Raw genomic sequence first — 9,442 nt, 5'->3', positions numbered from 1 at the left:
GAACTCCTCCTTGAGCCATATCACAATACCCCTTTTACCTCTTCTGGTTTTGTTTTTATCTTTTTCCAGCTCATGGAATACCTGGTATTTCTCACTTAGCCCACATATTAGTACGGATTTACCAGCGATTAAAACCTTTCCAATTATTCTCACAACCACAAAAGTCACAGCATGTCACCGTTCGTAAAAGTCGTACGCGGCGTGGACTACAAGTTCTAATGCGGAAGGACATTTACTTCCCATGCAACTAAATGATCTCTTCCGATACATACATAGAAAAAAAAAAGTGTGCCTCCTCTTCCAGAGCAAATATGACGATTTTCCGGGGCGGGGTTTTAACTAACCAATCGCAGGATTCTCCTGGCAATTCATCCACAAGGACTCTTCAGCACCTCCCATTTGCCTGCCAATTAGCGAGCTCCCGCTTTCGGATTGGTTCTCACTTCTTTCATCTAATGAAATTGGTAAGTGTCCCTTAAATGTTTATAGTCGTTTATAGAGGGGAGCAAAGCAGGATAAATCGGATTTTAAGGTTTTCTGTCGGGAGGCGGAGGTAAGACCCACGTCCGGAAACCTCTTGCATGATTTCTGATGGTTGTTGTGTATGCGTACTGCTGGAAAGCTAAAGTCACTGTAGCGGGTAGACTGTTTTCCGTGTGAGACAGTAGGCAACTCCCCCCGTCACTAGGGTTACGAGATGCCTTCATGTTGCCAAGACGCAACTTAACCGGGCAGTAATTTAATTCAACAAATCTGTGCATTTTCGAAATTTCGCCTTTTGTTCAATTTACCCCACCTTACTAGACAGACAAATGATTAAATAATCATGCATTTAAAAAGAGCAAAGCCCATAACTGGAAAGATTGAGATCGCTGACATTAAGTCAACTTGAAAACGTACACGTCGCCACTGAAACAATCAGAGGTACTGTAGCCTTATGGTAATATTTGTGCCCAGTAAATGTTGCTTCCATCTTAGTTAAACATAACGAACATTTTTTAACAGCGGCCCAAATGCTTAAAGCTTACGGGGTCTATAATCTTGAGTTAGATTGGCGGGGCCAATGAGTGTGGTGGCGAGGTCAGACATATAGCCGATGTATTCTGTAACTCCTTTGTTGACTTTTACCTATTGGGAGCTGCATATAAAACATAATGCTCACACCTGAGATATATTCAAGTTAACCTTGTTACACATCTTTTGTTTTAATAGGAAACCTCAGTTTGTTAATGGGATCGCTTCAGATGTGTGTGTGCATGTAACCCCACGATTACTGATTTGAATAGTTGATGGTGCACTGGGAAATAGTGGATGAGGCACTGGGAATTAGTAACGTGTATATTTAGTAGTGTGAGGTCGCTAGCTTTAACAGAAAGTACTGTGAATGAATGTGTTTGTCATTAATTTAAAAATCTGTTACACAAAGTATAACAAAACAAAGTATAACATAGTGTTGGGCCTGTAAAGTCCTCTGCATGATAATGGGTATGCACTCCTGTCTGAAGTGATCAATTGTACTGATGCCTGGATCCCTAATGTTTATTTTGGTTGTCATACGCAAACACAGATCATACGTTTGCATAGGCCTGTCTCACGGATTGCAGTGCTGTTGGACTGGGAGGGGTACCTAAAATGCTACCCTCATAGTTGTGAGCGACTACTGCCTTCACCCGGAGTTAAGCTGCCGGACCGAGTGTGGTGGTGGCAGCAGCATACAGTGTAGTGATCAGCAGGAGTGAACTTTTTAGGTTGAGCGCAAGTGCTTTGACCTATTGTAAGTATTGTGGGCTTCTAACCAAGCCAATCACTTTCACCCGTTTGTGGGCTTGCCTTTCAAAAATCCCTTGATGTCATTGGTAATTGCTGTACTTTTGTCCCGCTTTGGAGCGGTTTTGTTACCACCTTGCAGACTGACCCTGTTACAAGGATAATTGCACTATTGCCAATATACTTCAGCGTGGATGAACTCTTTTTTTTTTTTCTTTTGTCGATGGTGGCCAAGGTGCTCATAGCGCCAACACCGCTAACTCCAGCAGCGGGATTGGAGCGCTGGTCACATTGTTCACACTGTTACTTAATCAGAGTGTTCTGCAACGCAGCTCTCCCGGCACAGTGGGAGAGCCAATACTACAATATTCACTGCACTCGGGGAAAAGTCACCCCGTAATGCTTAGGAAGCATTCTTTTTCAAAACATTTTTGTCAATAACTCAGTTTGTGGTGGACCTAGGACAATGGGACCACCTACAAAACATTCACCACAACGCGCTTTTACTGTCCAGGTCATCTATGGGTCCCCACACTAGGTTAGTGGGGACCCTAAAATAATAACCCCTCCCTCCATTCAGTGTATTTTCAACCTCTCTCATCGCTAGAACTTTTGTTGTACAGTAGAGAGTAGTTTGTGTTTTAAGGGTCTTGTTTGTAATATTGCAGTGGGTCTTGTAGTCCTTAAAATGTGTAATGCAGTATGTCCTCCAGGGGCTAGATATATGGTTACACTGCAGTACTATGACATTTTTTTCTTGTGGTTATGCCTTTCATGGTAACATGGCCATGATTCTTACTCTCCTTGTTGCAATTATGACCATGATTCAGGCCAACTTAACATCCTTATTACACTTTCACTGTTTGAACACTCTTGATACGTTTGGTTGACCTCTTTAGGTTATTTCTCTCGTTACTTCTTTCCGGCTGTCTTGTTTTGGGAATTGGGTTAGCCAACAAGCAACTCTGATGGTGGAGTGGTGAAAGTGGTATTCTATTGGAATTAGCATGGCAGATTTAAATTATAACGCTAAATGGCAAAATTTTCATTTTTTGCTGGAGATAAAGGAAGAAGGTAAATGGAAGTGCTTTAGTTATATGCAGGGTCACAGGAATTATGTGGCAGTAAAAGACCAAATTCTGAGGTGGGGTTGACTAATTTAGTTGGCAAGAAAAGTTCAGTTATGAATTTACAACGCCAATAGCTATAATGCAAGCAAATGCGAGACCCATTGCATTCCAAATGCTTCTTAACCTGTGTCACTAGAGTGAGGCCTACTGGCTCACTCATTTTTAAAGTTCTGCTGCTGTGCCTGTAACTCAATCTTGACCTACATCAGTTTGTTGCGAAGTGCTGTGCAGTGCAGGAGTAGTGTGTCTGCTTTGGGTATATGTGTGCTTGGGGAGGGGACCATACAGAGGTATTGCAGTATTGAGCAGTGTGTCCATGCTGAGTGCATGCGCCCAGTTATGTGTGCCTTTGAGTGATACAGTACATGAAGGAAATAATGCTGTGCCCTGTGTGCATGGTGAGTTCATGTGCTGGGTGTATTTGTGCCTGTAATTGGTACAATATTGAAGGATGCATTACTGTGCTGTATGTGCATATTGAATGTATGGGCTGGATATATGTGTGTGCCTGTAGGTGCTATAGCACATGAAGTATACAGTGCTGTGCAGTGTGTGTGTGTGTAGGGTGAATATATGTACTGGGTGAAAGGTTGCCTGTCGATGGCTCAATACGTGGAGGGACCCATTATGGGATACCTAGGTCTGCATGATGAAACATGGAGAGAAGGTAGAGAAATCTCTCCAGACATTTGTACATTGCTGAATTCCTGTGCACTGGGTGGGACATACACTGTAGAGGGGAGAGCCAGGCTTCTCCGTTGCACTTCAAAGGGTGCTCTTTGATTCAGCAAGAGGTCACAAGGATGGGGGCCTGGGCACATCTCAGGAAGGAGAGGAGGAGATTGGGCTTATATGAGAATCATAAAAAGTAGGGTTAGGGTCCTGGGCTACAATTTTGATATACATATCACTTTGGCTGACATCCAGGTATGAAAGCTAGTCACTTTGTGGTCTGTGTTGTAGGGCTATCAGCTTCGGAACTACTCCTTCTGTGAAGGACAGATTTCAAGAGGAGGCAGAGGGCGGAAGGGAGGACACTTAAAAAAAAAAAAAAAAAAAGCAGACCACCGACATAAACTTCAAAGATTTATACTCTAAATTACATTTGGTGTCTTGGGGATTGACTATAAGAAGAGGAGCTTGAGTTAAAACCCCAAATATAGTCATCTGCCAGATGGGCTGTGTGTGGAGGGGACGAGGTGCAATGGGAAGCCTTATCAAGTGGAGTCCCTCTGCAAGGTGAGAGGAGACGGCTGCTGCACAGATCAGGCTGTTGTCCGTGAATAATTAATTTGTGGAGCCCTTTGTGCCTGAGGAGGGACACCATGAATTGTGCCCTCTGCATCACTGCGCTGATCGGGCTTGAGTCTGTGTGTAGTCAGAAAACAGAACCCCGTGAACCATGATGGCCACCGTGAGGTAAAGAATGTAGCCTGTGAGCAATAGTGGGCTGTAACCCCTATGCCAGGAGGTGCAGCCACCAAGGACCACACTGTTCCGATTGGGCCGGAGCCCGTCTACTGTGAAGATACAGTGACGTGTATGCCAAAGGGAGTCACTGGGACCAGGTTGGAGTTATCACTGAAAGGAGTGAGGTCTCCGTGGACCATGTGCACCTGCTTGAGATTGCACCAGGAGATACTCATCATCAATCCCAACCCTCGCCCGCCCCAAGCCCTACCCCTGTCACAGAAGGAATAAGAGACTAATCTTGCAAAGCAGAACTGCTGAGAACCTCAGGTCACCATGGAATTGCTACTGCAAGTGAAGACTCCTCGACTCCTGAGTGCAGCTCACATGTTGAAAACTCACTTGAATTGACTGCTGCCACTCCAGCGCCCTTGGAAGAAGTGCGCGCAGTATCTCTGGTCGCTTCAATTGTGCGAGGTGTGGGTAAGACTGCTGTCCGCCCCAGGAGAAGTTGCTGCTAATTAATACTGCAGAGCCGGAACACTGTTGACTTTAAGAATATAAGCAAACAAACACAAATGATGGACAGAATGTGGAACAAATCAAACATTCACCCCCAGCCACAGATCTGGGTTTAATCCATCAAATCTTTTGCTCACTACGCCACCCCAGTTTAGACTCAGCCATATGCAAATCAGTCTTGACCCGAACTATCAGGTCAGGTCCTTCCTGAACCGGAAACAAGCATCCTGGGACAGGTTTCAGGGTATCATCCCTTATCAGCCAGGCTAGCTTGAATCCAGAGCCATACTGAGCCTGGGACCCATGTCTGGGCATACCCAGCACACTTTTGGCGACAAAAGCAAACAAACACAAACGATGGACAGAATGCGGAACTAATCAAACATTCACCCTGAGTCACAGATCTGGGTTTAATCCATCAATTTTTTAGCTCACTTCGCCACCCCAGTTTGGACCCAGCCATATGCAAATCAGTATTGACCCAGTTTTCCATGGGAACAGTCCAGCCCGACCTGCCAGGCCAGTTCCTCCCTGGACTGGGAACAAGCATCTTGGGACCGGTTTCAGGGTATCGCCCTTCATCAGTCATGCTAGCTTGAATCCAATGGCATAGTGAGCCTGGGACCCATGTCTGGGCATACCCAGAGCACTGAGGGCGACAAAAGCAAACAAACACAAATGATGGATGGAATTCGGAACCAAACATTCACCCCCAGTCACAGTTCTGGGTTTAATCCATCAATTATTTTGCTCACCTCACCACACCACACCAGTTTGTGTTTGTGTGCTTTTGTCGCCCTAAGTGTGCCGGGTATGCAGGAAGGTTATATAATTATGTTCCTGCTATACACATTAAGGCTGGAGCTGGTGCAATTTTTTTTTTAATAGGATTACATTTAAAGGACACATTCCAAAACAGGTAACAGCCTGAACAAAACACTTGTTTCTTCTTTATCTGCCTGTCTTCCATTGTCTCTCTGTTCGCAGTGTACAGCTGCTCCTTCCCTTTCAGTCCAGAGCAACTCGAGGTCTACATTAACCATAAAGGAGTGGTAGCTTTTTAACCAAATTTAGGGGAATTGTTTTGGTAAAATTCTACAAGCTTGGTTATGTCGTTCCCAATAGATCCCATCCCGTTGGACGTAATGTCTTCATTTACTTTAATTTTAATAACTTCCCTACCTTTCCTCCACCCCATAATCCTTAAACATGGTATGCACTTTCCATTTTATAAAAAAAACTCACGATAACCCATTCACCTGACCCAGTTATATCCTCATATCGTCTTGCGCGGCAAGAATATCTTCACAAACCAGAGAGGCCACTCGCAAACATCTTCAAGGACCCCATCAAATCCACCAGTTCCATGGATCCAGACACCCCCTTCATGGAACACAAGCACTTCAGCCTCCAAACAAATCACAGTTTCACCCTGAAATGCACTCTGGCCTACAGACCACGAGGACCATAAACAAATGTCAGCAACCTTATCTCACACCTTATCGCTCCCCATACCATTCAATCCAAGGATTTCATTCTACTCAGTGACTTCGATCTCCACTGGGAAGACCCCACAATCTTTTCTTATGACCTTGAAATCCTGATCAACATTTGGTCTCTTCCAGCTAACGACAGATCCCACTCATATCCCAGGTCACTCCCTAGATCATATATCTTAGCCACCGAGAACAACATTAAATACTACACCGCTTTGCTGCTTACCTGGTCCAACCATTCCATCATACGCTTTCAAATATCCACACCGCAAGTCAAAGCACCCACCATCATCACCTTGCCCAGACAGAACTGGACAAAAAACAGTAGCTACGTCGCACAATGCCCTTGAAACAAATCAACTCAACACCACCAGCACCCTAAACAAGGACATCAATAACTTCAACCAGTGGGTCAAAACATGCGCAGACACACTTGCTTCCATCACAATTCAAAAACACCACAGGACCAACAGGCATGCTACCTGATACACAGACAAACTCTGGGAATCCAAAGATACTGTAAGAAGCTGGAAAGGAAATGGAGATCCAACCACTGAGCAGACACCAGATCTGCCTACAATGCAGCATTCAGACACTACTACCACACCATCTCCTGAGAGACACCAAGAGAAGAGCCCTCACTGAAAGGATTGAGCCCAGCTGAAACAATGGCAAAGAGATCTTCTCCATCATGAAAAAGTTCACCACCACAGAAGACTCAGCCAAATCAATCACCCCCTCCCTGGAGGTCTGCAACAACCTTTCCAACTCCTTTTACAAAAAAATTGAAAAGATTTACAACAACTTTGAAAACCCCCAAGGACGTCATCACCAACCTGCCCATCACAACCAAGGGACCCACCTAACCAACTGGAGAACGCTTACAGCGGAAGATACCATTGCAATCAAGAAAACAGTCCACTCTGGGGCTACTGCAGAACCACGTCCCATCACATCTACAACATGGAGGACCATTGATCAGCAAAAAATCTCACCCACATCATCAAAACTTCAATCACAGCCACTACTTTCCCTGGAGGCTGGAAACACACAGCAGTCAGGACCCTCCTCAAGAAACCTTTGGCCGAACCCAGCAAACTGAATAACTTCTGCTGCATCTCTCTATTCCCATACCCAGCCAAAGTAATTGAGAAAACAGTCAACCAGCAACTCACCAACCATCTGGAACTCCCTAACCTACTCAACCACACCCAGCCTGGATTCCGAAGCAACCACAGCACAGAGACAGCACTCATCGCCAGCACAGAAGAGATTTGCACCCTACCGGACCGAGGAGAAACCACCTCACCACATTTTTTCTTCTTGACCTCTTATCTGCATTTAACACCTTGCCACACTCAAGCCTTATCAAAAGACTACACAAAAAGGCCTTCAAGGTCTGGCCCTTAAATGGATATGCTCCTACCTCAAAGGAATGACACAGAGAGTGATACTCCCACCCTATACGTCGGAACTGAAGAACCTGATCAGCAGAGTTCCACATGACTCCTGTCTCAACCCAAACCTGTTCAACATTTACATGACTTCACTCATCAATGTCACCGAAGCACAATGCATCTCCATCACCGTCTACGCCCATGACACCCAGCTCATCTTTATCAATGTCCACCAGGACCAGACCAACTTCACCAAATGCGTTATCAGTGTAGCAGAGGGGATGAAAACCAACTGCCCAAAACTAAACTCCAACAAGACTGAAGTGCTAATTTTCGACAACAGAAACTTCACCGGGGGCTCCACCTGATGGCCGTCAGAACTTGGCCCCACACCAACTCCTACCAACTACGCAAGAAAACTGGGGAGATCCTTAGGCTATAAACTCAGCATGGCAGCCCAGGTGAACACAGTAAGCTTCTTGTGCTTCCACATACTTCGCATACTCTGAAGAATCTTCAAATGAATTCCCAGGAACTCTAGATTCACCGCCACTCAAGCCGTCATCACAAGCAGATTAGACAATACCGGAATCTTCAAACATATCTCTTCTACTGACTTCAGATCAGCCAGACTCATCGTAGACCTCACTCACTGCACCCACACCACCCCACACCTCAGATCGTCACTGGCTACCAATGCACAAACACTGCCAGTTCAGACTCCTCACACACATACAGGCTCTACACAACAGAGGACCTGCATAACTCAACAGCTGCCTGCATTTCCACCATCCCAGCAGACACCTGCGCTCTACCTCACTCTCCCTCACACCCCCCCCCCACATCTGCAAAAGCAGAACTGGAGGCTTTGCCTTTTCCCGCCTAACACCCAAAATGTGGAATGCCCCCCTCTAATTATTAGGGCCTCTTCCTTGCTTCTTGAATTCCAAAAGAAGCTGACAAACTGGCTCTTCACCTCAGTACACCTGACCACTCGCCCACATCCCAGTGATAGACCTGCTCCAGCGCTTGGATTCCATTCAGAGTGGTAAGTCACACTCTACAAATTCAGATATCATAGCATCGTAGTGTTTTATAAGCCTCGTCCGACACTAAAAACACTTAATTGTACCTTTGCACAGTAGTAAAGCAGTTGTGTGCATCAAAAGGGCAACCATTTAAAAAGAAAAACATTTACATCAATAGCAGGACCAAAGGCAATATTATGCATTCCCATTCTTGATTTATTGACAACAGTAGTCAATCTACGTAGGGTAAAAAGTATCAAGGGCTACAAGTCCCCACAAACATAGTAGAAGAACCATAAGTCCATATGACCATGTAGGTAATCAAAATGAGTTGTCATTGCATTTTGATGATGTCTTCTATCTTGCTGTTTAGCGATCTTCAGATAAGTATAATTATCATTTGATTGGTTGATTTATTGTTTATACTTTGCACTATTTATATCTATAGCCTTTTACTTTTCTGGTTTTGGGTGGCTCTGTAGTGGACTCTTGTTCTTCTTACCTGCCTTTCATTCTTATAATATCCGTGTCCAATGAACAGTTTGACTTACCCACAAGGGTGTGCCTTACGTTGTGATGCGGGCTGCTGTAGTTTCAGGCGGTGCCCTTTTGTTGCTCCAGCTCAACCTTGGGACCACTTCTCCTTTAGGCCCACATGCAGACCTCTTTGTGTGGTGAAACCTCAGCCCCTG

At 45.1% G+C, this 9,442-nt stretch overlaps 1 protein-coding gene across 1 annotated transcript in view; it reads left to right on the top strand.

Moving 5' to 3' along the window:
- Positions 1-506: 506 nt before the first annotated feature.
- CCDC13 (coiled-coil domain containing 13) overlaps positions 507-9,442 on the top strand; it is a 527,643-nt gene continuing 518,707 nt past the window's right edge. Inside the window, exon 1 of the mRNA XM_069211020.1 lies at positions 507-553. The gene's annotated coding sequence lies outside the window, so the exon portion shown is untranslated. The remainder of the gene's footprint in view (positions 554-9,442) is intronic.

The sequence above is a fragment of the Pleurodeles waltl genome, chromosome 10 (assembly GCF_031143425.1).
Source record: "Pleurodeles waltl isolate 20211129_DDA chromosome 10, aPleWal1.hap1.20221129, whole genome shotgun sequence".
Taxonomy (NCBI): Eukaryota; Metazoa; Chordata; class Amphibia; order Caudata; family Salamandridae; genus Pleurodeles; species Pleurodeles waltl.
Note: the sequence above shows the minus strand (reverse complement) of the source record. Positions and strands in the feature narration are given on the sequence as shown.